The sequence below is a fragment of the Triticum aestivum genome, chromosome 4B (assembly GCF_018294505.1).
Source record: "Triticum aestivum cultivar Chinese Spring chromosome 4B, IWGSC CS RefSeq v2.1, whole genome shotgun sequence".
Taxonomy (NCBI): Eukaryota; Viridiplantae; Streptophyta; class Magnoliopsida; order Poales; family Poaceae; genus Triticum; species Triticum aestivum.
This window is the reverse complement of record NC_057804.1, coordinates 328,043,570-328,053,446: the sequence shown is the minus strand read 5'-3', so window position 1 is coordinate 328,053,446 and position 9,877 is coordinate 328,043,570. Positions and strand designations below refer to the sequence as shown.

General features: G+C 44.2%; 1 long non-coding RNA gene across 1 annotated transcript; it reads right to left on the bottom strand.

The window, feature by feature from the left end:
* Positions 1-1,614: 1,614 nt before the first annotated feature.
* On the bottom strand, positions 1,615-6,192 carry LOC123094812 (uncharacterized). The gene is made up of 5 exons (XR_006445988.1): positions 5,806-6,192; positions 5,605-5,675; positions 4,448-4,794; positions 2,634-3,701; positions 1,615-1,833 (listed from the first exon to the last, which is right to left on the bottom strand). It is a non-coding gene; the product is annotated as an uncharacterized lncRNA (long non-coding RNA).
* Between the last annotated feature and the right edge of the window lie 3,685 nt (positions 6,193-9,877).

Here is a 9,877-nt window from a genome sequence, read left to right as displayed (position 1 = left end):
AGAGTTGAAGAGCATAGATTCCTGACGACCGAGAAGGAGCAAGGAACCTCACGGTGGAGCGTCTGCAAGGAACCTTGCGTGTCTTCCCCTGTTTTTTGTCGCCTGCCCACCTATAAACAAATAAAAGAACATGAACTTTTTGCTAACCACTAGAAACGGTACATCAGGATGCTAAGTTGAAGATGTTTTATACTCCCTCCATTCCCAAATATAAGTCTTTTTAGAGATTTTAATAAGGGACTACATATGAAACAAAATTAGTGAATCTACACTCTAAAGTATGTCTACATACATCTGTATTTTGTAGTCTATTTGAAATGGCTACAAAGACTTATATTTAGGAACGGAGGGAGTAGTTTTATATTGAATTATTGATAACCACGCAACAAACCACGCATGTACAGGACGCATGCAGCCACGCATGTACACAAGCCAACACACTAACTCCATCTGATCCAACTCATGCACATACGCACACAGCATGGAGCACACAACGCATGTACACAACACGTGCATGCACACACGCTCGGCCGCAGAATGCACGTGAATAACACATGCATGCGCACACACTCGGCTGCATGGAGGCGTGCGCCATCCACGGTGATGTCCAGTTCGTCGTGCTATGGCAAAGCTCGCATGCAATGGCGCATACGCATCTCTTGTAGCACCTCTTTGCCATCGTTGCTCAACTACTAGTCGGAGACGAAGACGACCGCAGCCTTGGCCTTAGAGCTAGCACCAATGGAAAACACGCACGCTGCACATACACGAGAACATACGGAGTGCCCACGACGTGGTGGTGGTGCGTCCCCAGTCGCCTCTACTCCTTCTGCGCACGTTGTCTATCAAGGCAGCTGCATGCTAATGATGATGTGGGTGAGATCTTCTAGGACTCAGATGATGACGTGGAAAATTATGAGACACAAGGTGACGTACACCGTCAAGGTCCACGGTCAAGGGGTGCTAGTAAGTGCTTAGATGTGCTTAGAGCAAGTACAATAGAGTTGAGTCAGCGGGCTATAAGGAATAAACTAGTATATTTCTGCTTAGTTGGAGGAAAGAGAAGAGGAGAGAGAAGGTAAGCGGGCTCTTCGTGAAGAGCCAGCTCTAGCACGTGCTCCTAGGCACTTTGTGAGAATGAAAGGTGGGCACTACACCATGACACTGCATTTCCAACAACCAGGTTGGTCGGGAAAACAACTTCTGCCGACAAACAGTCTGTTGGTAAAGAGTATTCCCGACCGACACTGTCTGTTGGAGAAAGTCTAGACGGGAAAACCCTTTCCCGACCGACTTATCTTTGCCGACCGACAGTTCGACAGCTATTGAAAAACTTTCCCGACCGACTGGCTGACAGTATTTTTTGCCGACCAACTTTCTGTTAGCAGCTTTTCCCGACCGACTGTTTGACGGTGTTTGTTTTACCGAGCGACTTTCTGTTGGCCCTCTCATGAGCCTTTGCCGACCAACACTCAGATGGTGTTTTGTTTTGCCGACCAACAGTTCATCAACATTTTCTTTAGCCAACCACAACTTTAGTTAACTTATGGTACTGATTATAACATACATATAATGAAATCACCAAGACACCATACATCATAGATTCACATCAGGTGCACCAAACATTTTTGTTTCATTAACTAATCGTCACATACATATACTTCAGTCTGTTCTAAAGATATCCACCAAGACACCATGCATCATGTTCAGAAAAAGATAGCTAAAAGATACAAGTCTGAGATGTTATTTGTACACAATGAAAGCTAAAACATGCAGTTGACGCGGAGCGCTGGCCTCACGGTTCCTTGTGGGTGCAGTCCTTTTGTTTGCTTCCTACAAAAGTTAAACATGTCTCAGTTATAATACACTATCAGAAACTGCATTTTCTTTAAAATTTGCAAACATTCCATATGTCAGTGCAATCCTTTTTTTTGTTTAGTCAATCACATGTTGCTACTAGAAATAATAGAAGCGCTTAGCTAGCTTCATACTATATCTTAAAATATTTACATGTAAATTGTGTTGACTTCTTACACAGTAGTCTCTATAAATAATAGAAGCGCTTAGCTAGCTTCATACCAAAGACTAGAAAAAATATCACCAAAGGCATACAATCAGAACATGCAACCATTAAAATAACAATGTGAACTACATAAAGTGTCATATGTGAAACTAGGTAAGAGCAGCTATAACATGGACTAGGAGTAGGTAAGCATTAGCAGTTACCCAAGTGTCCAAGCCAAACCCAATGCACCAAAAGCATATTGAGCTGCTATTGCGCAGAACTGGACAACAGTACCAAAACACCAACACAGAGGAGCATCTCATTCTCAAAAATACATATAATAATAAATATAGAGAAGTCAACAACGATGTGTTAACACAAACGCTGATCCTCAGCTAAGATTACCCCAACTGGCCCACCATCTCCATAAGGAGCTGACAGGTCAGCAAAACCATATGTTTCTTCTCTTTAAAAATAAATAAGATAGATTACTCAATTGGCATAGGCATAAAAACTGGAGTGCGTACGGAAGACTAGCCTATCTGAAGTTGGATCATAAGAATGAACTTAAAATATATACTGCTGGATGTATAGATTTAATCGCAAGAAATAAATACAGTATAAATACCTTACTCATCTATAGGAGTAGCAGATCATCGCTGTTTGCATAACGCACCAGTAATCCAATACGTTCACAAGTGCCCCGAGTAGCCGGAATGAGGAATCCTTGTGCACAACTGCCCTGAACATATAAAGAAAAAGAAAAGTCTAATTGTGATCCTGGAGCTATTTATTCCATAGCAGGGTTAAATAAGCTGAAGTTCTTGTTCTCAGAGCACAGAGATTAAATGTAGACTCTTGTATTTGTGAGAATTCTACAATTCTAGTAAGGTGCCAACTGAGAGGGAAAGCATGAGGCATGAACTGACGGAAGAAATATTCAAAGCCTAATGATGACAGTTCTGGCGCTTCTCCAGAGAAAAAGAGAAGATGCAAAAGATGAGGGGCTCCCCCTTCAACAAGAAGAGTGGCTCAGTTTTGCAGAGAGTTGTGAGTGCTTCAACGGGAACAGAAGATGACAATTTTACTGCGAAAATTCATTTGGGCTGCAGCTTACTATTTGTCCTATTTTCTCAGCCAGTTTGACCAGAGTTCTAGAGCTGCACCACCCAGCTCCAGGACATCGTTGGTGTGTAGTAGAAATGCAACATTTTTGTTCACCATATTTTTCTAAGAGGAAGGACTGGAATGAAATTACACGTATTTCACAGAGAAGTGAAATGGAATGCTATTGGGAGCCTTGTAATACGGTTGTCTCTAGATGAACAAACACCGATGACCTGACACATGAAGATCATGAAGGCCTGCATTCTCGGATGCCTCCCAGGCTTAGTCCTACTAAAGGCACTCAAAATTAACCTTATTGGTGAAATTGACTTTCAGGTCAGTTAGCTTCTCTAGAGTATAGAGCTAGGCAAGCATTCCTTCTCCCCCTCTTTATAGAAAGAGCAATGGAAATGTACTCTGTTTTATCTGATTCCACGACCTGGTAGCCATACATGGTTCGAACCACACATTTAATTGACTCAGTTGGATTCAAGTCTGCATTGTTGTTTGGTGAAACTACTGATGGGGTTGATAAGGAGAATCTGCATGCTGCAGATTTCTCTGCACAAATAAAGCTCACCACGTCGACCTGAAAATTGATGGTGAAAATCCTTAGAGCAAAATGGTACCGTGTTACCTAATTAATAAGTTAGATAAATGATTGTCTTGTTTTTCATGTTCCTTTAATTGTTCAAAAGCACTTGTTTGACATGATTGAACAATACGTGATATTTTAAGCACCTGCTGACGGGTAATTATTCGCAAGCTAATCAAGCACCTATTCAGGCAAAGATCGCAAGAGACAAAGAAGAGCTTTTGCCGCCTATCATATTGACCATTTTTTCAGGTATCATGTTGACCTTCTACCACTGAACTAATTGGAACAAAGATATGGGCATCAATAGATATGAGCACAATTAGTTCAGTCACAAATGTGAAGCAGGTCAATACGGAGATGAACACATATAGTGCCCGATGTCCAAAAAATGTGTTACATTGTTGCACAAAAAGCAAGGCCAAAGCCACAATATTTTTCTTCCAATAAGCTACTGTAGTATTTATTCATGATATTTTTTCATCTGAGAGATTCAGGGAAATTTCTGCGGGTGTAGTGGCATACAATCAATATCCAACAAAGTAACAAGTTCTTAAACGCCAACCTTTTTCGATGAGTAACAACGACCTATTTAACATGAAAAATATTTCATCTTTACATCGGTGTTTGTTATCATATTCCAAGAGACATGAAAAAGAATCACTTGACAGTAAATCACTGAGCTCAAAGGCTAGATGTGCCAGAGCAGATAGAGGAGGAAGGAGAGACCAGTGACTCACCCACATAGTCGTAGCTAGTGATGGAGTCGTGGGAGCCGACGCCGACGTCACGGGGCAACAACCCCGCCATCTCATTGGCGCCATAAGCAAGGCAGTGCACCACCACTTCCAGCTCACCTTGCGCCACAGGGGGACTTCCCGGTGGTGATGTTGAGCACCTACGTGGGCATCCTAACAGAGCCCATCACCAACAGCTGCATGTCCTTGGCTACGTTCACAACAGTTACTTGTTGTTAATGGTCATCTCAACCTCTCAATGGTGATCTGCTTGAGAACGTCCAAGGAGCTGACAAGGTCGATCACCCTCTTGTGCACCCGCATCTCAAAGTTGTCCCAGCTGTTGGTACCTGATTAGCAAGCAAGACAACATTGTTAGACTAAGATTTTAAAAAAATGATAACAAACTTCAGCAGAAGCATGGGAACAAACAACTAATTTCTGAGCGGTTGAACTTTACCACACAAAAACTAAACAAATGATAAAAAAAATTATCTTGAGAATCGTAATATTTCATCTAAAAGATGTGACCCAGGAAGGTTAAGAGACGTCTAAGGCAACCTTTAATTTAATCATTGTGAAGACACTTGTTCAAAGTAGTTACAACAGAAAATGAGCATGCTATATGTCTACCAACTAATACTTTGCTGGCCATGGAACAGAAATCCATGGTTCATATATTTTTCCTACCAGGTGAAATTATGGTCCTTATCTTAACTCATGCTGAAAATTCCTTATCATTTCTTCGTGGTTACAAGTGATAAAGAAACTAGCCAAGGAAATGGTTGTCTAGTTTACATGGAGAAGAAGAAAACATAAAAAGGAAGCAATCTGACAAAACCATCAATTACGTGCATAACCGCATAACTAGCCAGAGAGCATCTCATGAGTTTATCTACACGAACATAAGTGTTTTGCAAAAACTCAACAGAAGTAGATATAATAATCATTTCACTATTTACTAACCAATAGAAGGACATCCTAATCCTTTCACTACAGACCATGGGGACATACAAACTTCCCGTACCTCACCAGCTTTGAAGTTTATGAATTAGCTTGGATTTCCAGATGCATATGTATGTAAACGTACATAATAAGACGGACCTATATATGTGAGATGTGGTATAACTCCAAATTTAACAACTTTGTGTTATGCTTACTGCTTGTTTCCCCTTCCCTTGTTGATGAGTATAACTCCAAATTCAGCAACGATGTGCTATGTTCCTTCATCCTGTAGTAAATAGGGAGTAGTCCATTGAATCAAATCCACGCATCAAAATCCCAAAAGGTTAAATCCATGGGGATACACACTTCAGACAGAGAGGGGAGGAGCGAGACCATACGACGGAGAGAGATCTTACCCAAAGCCTGAACCTAGAAGCTGCATGTGGATTACAAAGTGTTGGTGCTTGAACTAATGACGCCGCTCACCAGGAACCCAACACTGAAAGCTTCTAGGCAAGGTAGGTGGAAACGGAGATGGGGTTGGACATCACGAGCAGCAGCACCTTCAGGGAGTGCTTCGCCACAGCCAGCATGGTCTTCCAGTACAAGGCATCGCTCCTCTATAGTAGGTTGAGCCCTGTCTTCCCCGAGATCTGCCCGGCTCCCTCCGTGATGATGAGGGTTCGAGCAGAGAGATCACCTGGTCATAGGAAGGTTCAGGCGCGTGGGAGAAGGTGGCATGGGGCGGCAGGCCAGCAGGTGCGGGAGCGGCAGGGAGCCCAGGGTGGCTGGCGCGGGGAATGAGGAAGGGGAAACTAGGGATTTGGCTCGCGCGTGCGGTGACTTCGTTGCAGAGGGGGGAAACTTCGCGGGCTTGGGCCAAATGTTGGCGCTAACTTTAATTCCTGCACGCGCGCATAGGCCCAATTGTAACAGACAGTTGGTCAACATTATTTCACGACCGAAGAAGCAATGGGCACAAGAGCTTTCCCGATCGATTGTTTGTAACTTTTCGCATGATTCCCCTACCGACTGTCTGCCACAAGTTTTTCTGACCAACCGTCGGTCGGCGATACTGACTTTTTGCAACACACGTCCGTAGGAAATTTGTTCTACGTAACCAGCACCTCGATATTCACATGTGGTTGTTTCTAGAATAAAAAAAGGAGGTACCCCTACTTATGTTACTCCCACTACGCCTAGCCTAAGGTTAGTAGGTGACGTTGCGCTTGGCTCTTCGCCTCTTCCGGAAGTCGATGGTTCTACAGTAGTACTTCTGGAAATCTGACACCAAATGAACTGTTGCACGTCCACCGTTTGTAAGCAAAAGTTTCTCCTCGTGTCGCGAGCCATCGTGCACGCGTTGGCGAGGGAGAAGGCGTAATCAAGCTTCTCTTCGTTCTGCTAGTTGACGGGACACAACAAAGTTATTTAGTTCGTACTCTCTCCAAAAAAGGGCCGCCATGTCATTGCTACCATCCCGTGCTCCATTGTTGTGTACGTGCACTATTCACGTGCCATCGAGGAGAAAAAATATTGCGTAGGTGCCATCGAAGTGCAGGACTCACTTACGCACTGCTTATCTGCTTATCTCCATTTTCTTGCATGACACGTGCACCTCGATGCTAGATGTCTCGCGTGTTGGGAAAAGGATGAACAAAGATCACGTAAAAGAAAAGAGTTGAAGAGCATAGATTCCTGACGACCGAGAAGGAGCAAGGAACCTCGTGGTGGAGCGTCTGCAAGGAACCTTGTGCGTCTTCCCCTATTTTTTGCCGCCTGCCCACCTATAAACAAATAAAAGAACATGAACTTTTCGCTAACCACTAGAAACAGTACATCAGGATGCTAAGTTGAAGATGTTTTATACTCCCTCCATTCCCAAATATAAGTCTTTTTAGAGATTTTAATAAGGGACTACATATGAAACAAAATTAGTGAATCTACACTCTAAAATATGTCTACATACATCTGTATGTTGTAGTCTATTGGAAATGGCTACAAAGACTTATATTTAGGAACGGAGGGAGTAGTTTATATTGAATTATTGATAACCACGCAACAAGCCACACATGTACAGGACACATGTAGCCACGCATGTACACAAGCCAATGCACTAACTCCATCCGATCCAACTCATGCACATACGCGCACAACATGGAGCACACAACGCACGTACACAACACGTGCATGCACACACGCTCGGCCGTAGAATGCACGTGAATAACACATGCATGTGCACACACTCGGCTGCATGGAGGCGTGCACCATCCGCGGCGACGTCCACTTCGTCGTGCTACGGCAAAGCTCGCATGCAACGGCGCATACGCATCTCTTGCAGCACCTCTTTGCCGTCATTGCTCAACTACTAGTCGGAGACGAAGACGACTGCAGCCTCGGCCTTAGAGCTAGCACCGATGGAGAAACACGCACGCTGCATGTACACAAGCACGTACGGAGTGCCCATGACATGGTGGTGGTGCGTCCCCAGTCGCCTCTACTCCTTCTGCGCACGATGTCTATCAAGGCGGCTGCATGCTAATGATGATGTGGGTCAGATCTTCTAGGACTCAGATGATGACGTGGAAAATTATGAGACACAAGGTGACGTACACCACCAAGGTCCACGGTCAAGGGGGTGCTAGTAAGTGCTTAGATGTGCTTAGAGCAAGTACAATAGAGTTGAGTCAGCGGGCTATAAGGAATAAACTAGTATATTTCTGCTTAGTTGGAGGAAAGAGAAGAGGAGAGAGAAGGTAAGCGGGCTCTTCGTGAAGAGCCAGCTCTAGCACGTGCTCCTAGGCACTTTGTGAGAATGAAAGGTGGGCCACATAATAAAAAAGTAGTACACCCTTTTGATCTACTATTGTACATGTTGACTATAAGATGGGCTATAGATGACATGGCACTGGCTTATAGCCAGCAGCTGGCTATACTATTAACCATGCTCTTAGAGGAGGTGCTAAGTGCATTAAATGGCTTAGTAACTCAAGTTTTCAATGCATAGGTGCTTAGTTTATTGGTGCCACATCATATTTTATGCCTACGTGGCAGGCTTAGCGGCTATACATGGTGGAGCACTGGGAGAGGCCAAGGCTGGTCATAGTGGGGAGTAACTTATACTGTAACATATTACTATGTTACTCTAGACATCTCTATAAACCGGGAAGGAGGTTGTAGTAACATGGACTAGTGTTATATGCAGAGTATGGGAGCACATGATATTTCCCCGTCCGGACCGATCCCAAGTTGGCTTCTCACCTTCTTGGCCCAACAAAAACCCCTCCCACCTCCCACGCGCGCTTCCCGCCCGGTGCCAGCTAAGCCCACTGCTCCACATTGATGGCAAGTCAGGGGGACACAACCTCTCACTGCTTCCGTCGTTGAAGCGGCGCGCCGACCGAGGGCACCGCCCGCTGCATGCCCGACATTTCAGACTACACAGTGGAGAGTAACTTTAGAGCAAGCACTACAATTAGGTGATATAAGCAGGCTATAAGGACTGAAATATAATATTTGTGCTTAGTTGAAGGAGAGAGAAGAGGAGAGAGAAGAGAAGCGGATTGTAAATGTGTAGCCGGTTGTACTCCACCATACTTTGTGAGACAAAAGGTGGGGCCATTAGTAATGATATACTATTTATACTAAAGGGACTAACGAACGCCTTAATTACTCTGTTTTTTGAGACAAACCTTGGTGGGGCTATTATTGACTTTTTTTGAGATATTATTGAATTGGACGTGGGCTTTGGGGGCCAAAGGCCTACTATTATACTCGCACGACCGGCCTGACATGCTCTACCCTAGCCGCCGCTGTATCATATGGTTTCGCACGATTCCAGATCTTAGCTCCGCCACGCAATTCTTCTCCAGCCCCTTCCGGCGTGCACCACGAGAAGGGACAATAGTCCTCCAAACCCCGCCTTTCGTGATCCTGTACGGGAGATGGGCGATCAGGTTTTTGGGGAGCATACTCCTGTGACTGCTGCCAGCGACAACTTCCTCAATGAAAGCCTTCTTCCCCGACCTCAGTAACCTCTTCATCAACGACATGAGTGACAACATCAACCACTTCGGTTCTGCTCCCGCTGTATAGTATGTGATTATGTCCTCCTGGTTTAGTCCGCAACATTACTTTGATGTTTGCAATTATCGTCATGATCTATTTACTACTGATTTGGATTAAATCTCATACTAAATTGTTCATATATTCAACAATCCATTCAAAAATCCTGATTACAGACAATTTACTCTGAGTGGTTTTGCTGCGCTTTTGAAACCGCCTACTTTTAAGGGGGTGCGATATAAAAAGTGGCGCACAAGAGCAGTATATTGTTTTCAGATCATGTACTGCTATGACGCCACTAAGGGTAAGCCTGAGGGCGATCTTAATCCTACACAGCAGGAAGCTTTTCAGTACATGGATACCCTCTTCAATGCCGCCCTGCTGAGTGTCCGATTCCATTGTGGATTCATATATGTCGTTTGA